Source organism: Adiantum capillus-veneris, chromosome 13, assembly GCF_014529385.1.
Source record: "Adiantum capillus-veneris isolate H3 chromosome 13, ASM1452938v2, whole genome shotgun sequence".
Lineage (NCBI taxonomy): Eukaryota > Viridiplantae > Streptophyta > Polypodiopsida > Polypodiales > Pteridaceae > Adiantum > Adiantum capillus-veneris.
Genome location: NC_140943.1, coordinates 4,276,447 through 4,283,085, shown reverse-complemented (window position 1 = coordinate 4,283,085; position 6,639 = coordinate 4,276,447).

The window sequence follows — 6,639 nt, the reverse complement described above, 5'->3', positions numbered from 1 at the left end:
ACGTACCCAGGTCCCAACTTTCTATATAGGAAAGAAGTGGAAACTCCTTGTGTATGCAACTTTGCAATGTGACTTAATCTTGCACTAGAAAAGTTTATATCCCTCCTACCATTTAAATAGATCTATAAACTAGGATTTGAGAATATTCTAACCATATGCAACTTTGCAAGCCACTTAAGCTTACAGTAGAAAAACTTTATATCCCTCCTATCATTTAAGTGATTTGTGATTGAGCACAAATAGTATTTCCAATATGCAACCACTCTTTTCCTACATCACACAAAGTAAAAGAACTTTGGCAGTCAACTCAAGTAAATGCACAAGACAAAAAAATACACAAAGGGGATATATCAAAAGGATAAAGCTCTTCCATCATAATTCATAAAGAAAGTTTACCCATAATAATTACAACACCTGCAAGAACTAACACCTGACAACACCTCAAAAATTACTACCAAACCAAGACGATATGGCAAATGGTACAACATGCATGGCTACATTTAGTATCTAACACTAAATCTCTCACAAGTGGATGGCAGTACAAAATTCCATCAAAATAGCATCTCAAATTGTGTACACTACCTGCAAGCTTGGAAATGCATACACAATCTTAGATAAAGTTATTAGGGACTTCAAACTAAATATATGTGTAAGTCAATCAAAAGTTAAAATTTAATTTTAACCTACAAAGGAGCGATAGCATTTGCCAAAATTGCAACTAAAATGCAAGATTTCCTAAATATCATTACAGACAATAATCTTGAGTTTCTTCCATACATTTTGATATTAATATGCAAAGATCCTTTGGAGCGGTTCTAAAAAAGACCAAGAAACTGTAATCACATTGTACTTACCTTTGGAAATGTAACTCTACAAATGCTTTTCAAATGTAACATATATGACGCTCAAATATATTACACAAGAGTGCTTCCAATACACCTATTCTTCCACCTCTTTAAAATGCTGCTACAATTCAAAAGTGATCATCAAACCACCTTGTCCCTATGATTTCCCACTCATGCAAAAAGAAGAAAATTCAATCAAGGTTCCTTTATCTCATGCGCTCATCAACATAAAGTTAGGAGCCCTCCATGTATACACATGACAATAAATCCACATGAGAAAAACTGTGTGAGTTTGAGTATCACCTGAGCATTCTATTAGTCCGGGATAGTCATGCATGGTCCACATTAGAATGCCTCTGATCAAGGCATTGCGTTGACTTGAGTGTTGGCTCATATCCACAACTTCTATGCCAGTCCACAATTGTTGTATCTCTTCCAATAATGGACAAGGATACACATCCATATATTTTACTTTATACGGCCCCTGCACAATCAAGCTTAGAAATAGGTGCCCATTCTTGGTCGTCAACCACGGAACAATGTTGTAGTTGACAACGACAACTGGCCATACACTGTAAGATGTCGATCTCTGACCAAATGGATTTATGCCATCCATAGCCACGTCGAGAAGCAAATTTCAAGCTTCCCTGGTAAAATCCAGCCATGTGTCATCAATATGCTTCCATGTCGTACAATCTGCAGGGATTTGTAGCACACCGTCTGAAGATCTATTCTCCTTGTGCCATGATGCTAGAGCAGCCATGGACTTGTATTAGAAGAAATTATTGATGCACGATAGTAGAGGAAAGTGTCACAACACCTTCTGTGGCACTTTTTGTACGTGGAGATCTATATCTCTCGATATCACATTTTGGACACTTCTCCATGTCCATGTATTCTCTTCTGAAAAGGATGCGGTTGTTAAGAAAAGCGTGAATGAAATTGTAATCCATCCCCAACTTTCGCAAGATCTTTCTTGCTTCCTCTCTGGAATCTAGCATCACATTATCAGCTGGCAGTACGTGCTCTTTGAGAAATCTACAAAGAGAAAAAACACAAAATACTTGTGTATGTAATTTGGTACATTATATATTTATAGTTTTGTATTGAAGTAGACACATTGTAATAGATCACCTGAAAAGTGCTATGATGCTAGTGTCAATCCATCCAAACTTTGCCTGCATGTTGAGAAGAACCAGGAGGGACTTCAATCTAGACACTCGTGCTTCACCATACAATGGCATATCGACCTCACTTTTCATGTCATCATAGATAAGCCTTTTTGACTCCATGATCGTCTTGATCATTTTGTCAATCTCGGGCTCAAACATAGCCTTGTTGGGAATGTGCTCTACATGATTAACCACCGAGATGTCAGAGGATGCATCTTGTGGCCCCATGTATGATGCTTGAGTAAGCACTTGCAAACACGTTGTGAGCGGGATGGAAACACACACAACGCCTCTATAATGACCCGACACACACTCTTGGGATGATACACACACACATTCTGGGGCACCACTGGGCTTACACAACCAGCCTGGCCAAGACAGGAAACACACAGACGGAGTGAGAAGAGAGAGATTTCCCACTTGCCCACTCAACACTCACACATACACACTCACACACACACACTCTCAATTCAACTCAAAGGAGGAAAATTGCTGTTGTTTAGACTCAATGAAGCTCAGCCCAACACCAATGGGGCAAATAGTTTACACGGTATTGAAGAAATACACAACATACAACCACAAAGTTAAGCGGAGGCTTCACTCACCGGAGAAGATTACACAGAAAAATAGCAGAAAATTTGTGAGTAATTTGGCAAAATGGACACCGCCATTGCGTCCAGAACGCCCAAAAACCCCACTCTACAATGTCAAAGTGCTCAAATCCGACATCGGATGAGCAGTTTAGGGCCAAAAAATGCTCCAAAAACAACAAAAACACACTTGCGTGTGTTCCTCCTCTCTTCTCCACGTTTTTTCTGGTCTTCTCTCTATTTTTTCAGTTCCCACACTTAGCTTTATTAGTTGGGTACCCTTGGCCTTTTAGATGACCTCAAACGGACCCAGAACAGGCCAAAAACTGACCTCGCAGTGCATAGTTGTCACCTTTTTGCATCATCCGCACACCTGGCACTCATTTCTTTTCAATAATACGTCTCGCAACCACGTGAAGTGGCCCCAAAAAGTAGTCCCAATGATGACCTTTCTACATACCTCTCACAAGAAAACACCCACGTTGTGTCCGTATTCATCCACGTGCAAATATTGACCCCGTTCGACCTCCTGACGCCACTCGATGCCATCTGACGCACCTGCTTACCTCATGTCGTCAGCCCACGGATAGCTTCCTCGAGATGTTTTACGCGCTACCAACTCCTCCTTATTGTAGAAAAAATACAGTGGTACTGGTAATAGTGAAAATCGATGCACTATGTACACCCTGTCCTACCTGTACACATGTGGGCCCCACGTAACCACCTGGCTCTGAAAAAAGCACAATTATTTATTCGATGCACCATGCATGTGTATGTACATATGCGCAATCCCTTGCTCCAAAAAACTCGTGACATAATTTGCCCATCCCCTAGCCTGCTAGATCATTCATGATCAGCAGCAACAAAGTGAGATATGAGACTTGCCGCATCACATGTCTCCTCATCCCTCACCAACACTGCTTGATCCAGAGACAGCTCATTTTGCTCCACCATCATCAATCTAACATGATACAATTTAAGACACAATCCATTTACCCTTGACTTATGTAGAACACCATCCAGGTTAGCCAGCTGATATGTGCCATTTGGAAAACACTCCACTACCTTGAAAGGGCCTTCCCACTTCTTTCGGAAGGTGTTGTCCAACTTACTGTTGTAGCGCAAAACCAAGTCATGTTTCTTGATACCCTTACTTTTGAACTTTTCATTTATCTTTGCCACAGCCTTATCCTGCATCTGCCCATACTGCTCTAATGCGCTCATCCTATCCAACTGGACCTCTTGTAACTGCAAGAGCCTCTCTTTGAATGCATCACTAGGTGGCCAAAGCAACTTCTCTAACATCTTGACCGCAGGCAACTCTACCTCCACAGGCAATAGTGATTCCTTTCCATACACCAAATGAAATGGAGTAAACCCTGTACTTGTCTTCACCGAAGTACGATAAGCCCATAATGCACTAGGAAATTCGAAATCCCAATTCTTTCCTTGGTGCTCTGTCACTTTAGAAAGAATTTGTACCAACTCACCATTGAATCTATCATTTGAGCCATTACACTGCGGGTAATAAGGAGTGGTATGCTGGTGCCTAATCTTCATCTTTGTGCATAAGAAGTCTAGCAGTTTAGCTCTAAATCCTGGCCCCTTATCTGAAAGTAGCTCTAATGGCACCCCAAACTTGCAACATATTTCATCATACACAAATTTTGCCACATCCTTTGCAGTGATCTGTTTTACTGCTATAGCCTCTGCCCATCTAGAGAGATAGTCCACTGCCCTCAAGATATAGCTTTTGCCCCTGCTTGTGATAGGTAACGGGCCTATTGCATCAATCCCCCACTTTTCAAACACATCAAACGCCATAATGGTTTTTTGTAGCTCTGGCTTCAACACTCTCTTCCCAAATGCTTGACACCTATTGCAAGACCTACACCAATGGTGAACATCCTTGTGCAAACTAGGCCATACATACCCCTCTTGCAAAATCTTATGCAAGGTGATCTTTAGAGCAAAATGGCCACCACATGCGCCTTCATGATTCTCTTCCAACACTCTGTAAAGCTCCTCCCGCCAAGGTACACGTCTCAACACGAGATCAGCCCCTTTCATGTATAAGACATCACCAACCTATTTGTACCTTGTGCGCTTCTTGCCGCACTATCGAAGCAAGGGCCTTGCATAACACTGTGTGCGAGCCATAGACGGATCCAAGCACACAACTAGGTTAACTAGTAAGCTCAAAAGAGGGCAATGGTGTGTCACTCACCGCTCTATGCTCCTGCCGTGGAGGATTCCTCGCCGCGAAGAAGAAGGAGACGCCGCTACGTCGCGCTCAACCGCTTCACCGCCGTCGTGCCGCCGCAATGCTCGATCGCGCTCTCTCTCTCTCTCAAACATAAACACACACACACACACACAAGGAGGTGAAGAAGAAGAAGATGGAGATGGAGATGGAGCAAGAGCACTCTTCTATTGCACAAATGAGAGAATGAGTGAATTTTAGGTTTAGTTGGCTTTTATATGAGCTCCCCCATTCACACTTGGGCGCCCATGGTTAACCAACTAATCCCTTGAATGTCCTAGTTAGAGTGCGCCTCTCATCGGCGATCACTCTTACCCTTTTCCTATTGGACCGACAAGCCCGGTACCTGACTCTACCAAATAAATAATACAATGTCCACCGTAGGTTACAACGTCCGTCTCGTAGGTGATAGGGTGTCCGTGAGCCGTGAGGGTTAACATGCCTCCCTTCCTGATGTAGATTCCGTCCTCGGAAGCTATTGAGTTGAAGCTCGTTGGTCGAGGTGGAAGAGCATTTGAGATGAATGTCCTTAGCCTTCATTAGTCACTGCAAAATCAAACAACATTGCACAGTAATTGCATTTTCATAAGCGATTAAAAAGCATATGCAATTTTAGGCAGACAATTGATTGGTAACAGAATTTTAAACAATTTTTCAGCAATAAGCATTAAATTGCAATGTAATCAAATGCATAAACAGATGTAAAGGTAAAAAATTAAACAAGTCTGGGGTCGCTAATTTAACGGTCGAAAGGCACTAGAGATCGACTATTAATACCATGGGTAAGCTTGTTAATTTTCTCTTGTCAATTAAGTTGTTTAATCGCGAGAGCCAAGTATTTCATGTTCGAGGGCTGACTAGAGGCTATACCTAGAGGACCTTGTAGTTAAGCTACGATAAAAGTAATTTCTCATGAAATCATCGCCTGACTGATTACCTTTTCTTTGACCCCCCAAAGTGTTTTCATAGTGATTCAATTTGATGTGTGTGCTTATTTTGTATGCCTTGGGTTTTTTGCTTTTCAAGGAAAAGCGCCCACACTGGGAACCTCTAGGGATCTAGTACCATAGGCAATACATGTGAGTGAAGTACCAAATCAAGCTGAGATTTCTCTTTTAGCTTAAGATTTTACAGTGTGGCACTTTGATTTTTTGTTTGTTCATTTTGAGCATTTTAATTTTGTAGCTTTGGGGGGTCATATAACATTGATACACCTCCCCAGGCTCATCACACTAGTAAACTCCATTTATAATACTTAAGCGAAAGGTCAATAGGGTCAAGCCCACTAGAAAGCCCTAGTACATTTCACACAATGCTGCCTAAATCGGATTAAGAACCTAAGTAACCATTGATTATTAGGAAGGCATTCCCCATGGTATTAAGAGAAGATCTCTAATACCTAACTTTGTCAAACTAGCTTAGTCGGACTGCTTGATTTTTAAACCTACACAAGTGATTATGACAAAAAAATACATTGAATTAAATGTTTGATACTAAGCAAATGCGGTGAATATTAGGCTACCAATCACAATTAAAGCAGACAATCATAGATGCAAAAAAGATAAGGGGCAATGCTAATGGACAAGAAACACCTGTTTGTGTCGATGGTCGCGCTTGATTTGAAGAGTGAGTCGAGATAAAGATTCCATGAAGGTCCAAATCCTATCAATAGAAACACGCTCCTGTACACACTAGGAAACAAAAGGAATACCTCCAAGAGGCACATTAGTGGGAAAAGGTAGCAACACTTATTGAACACAACAAAAAAC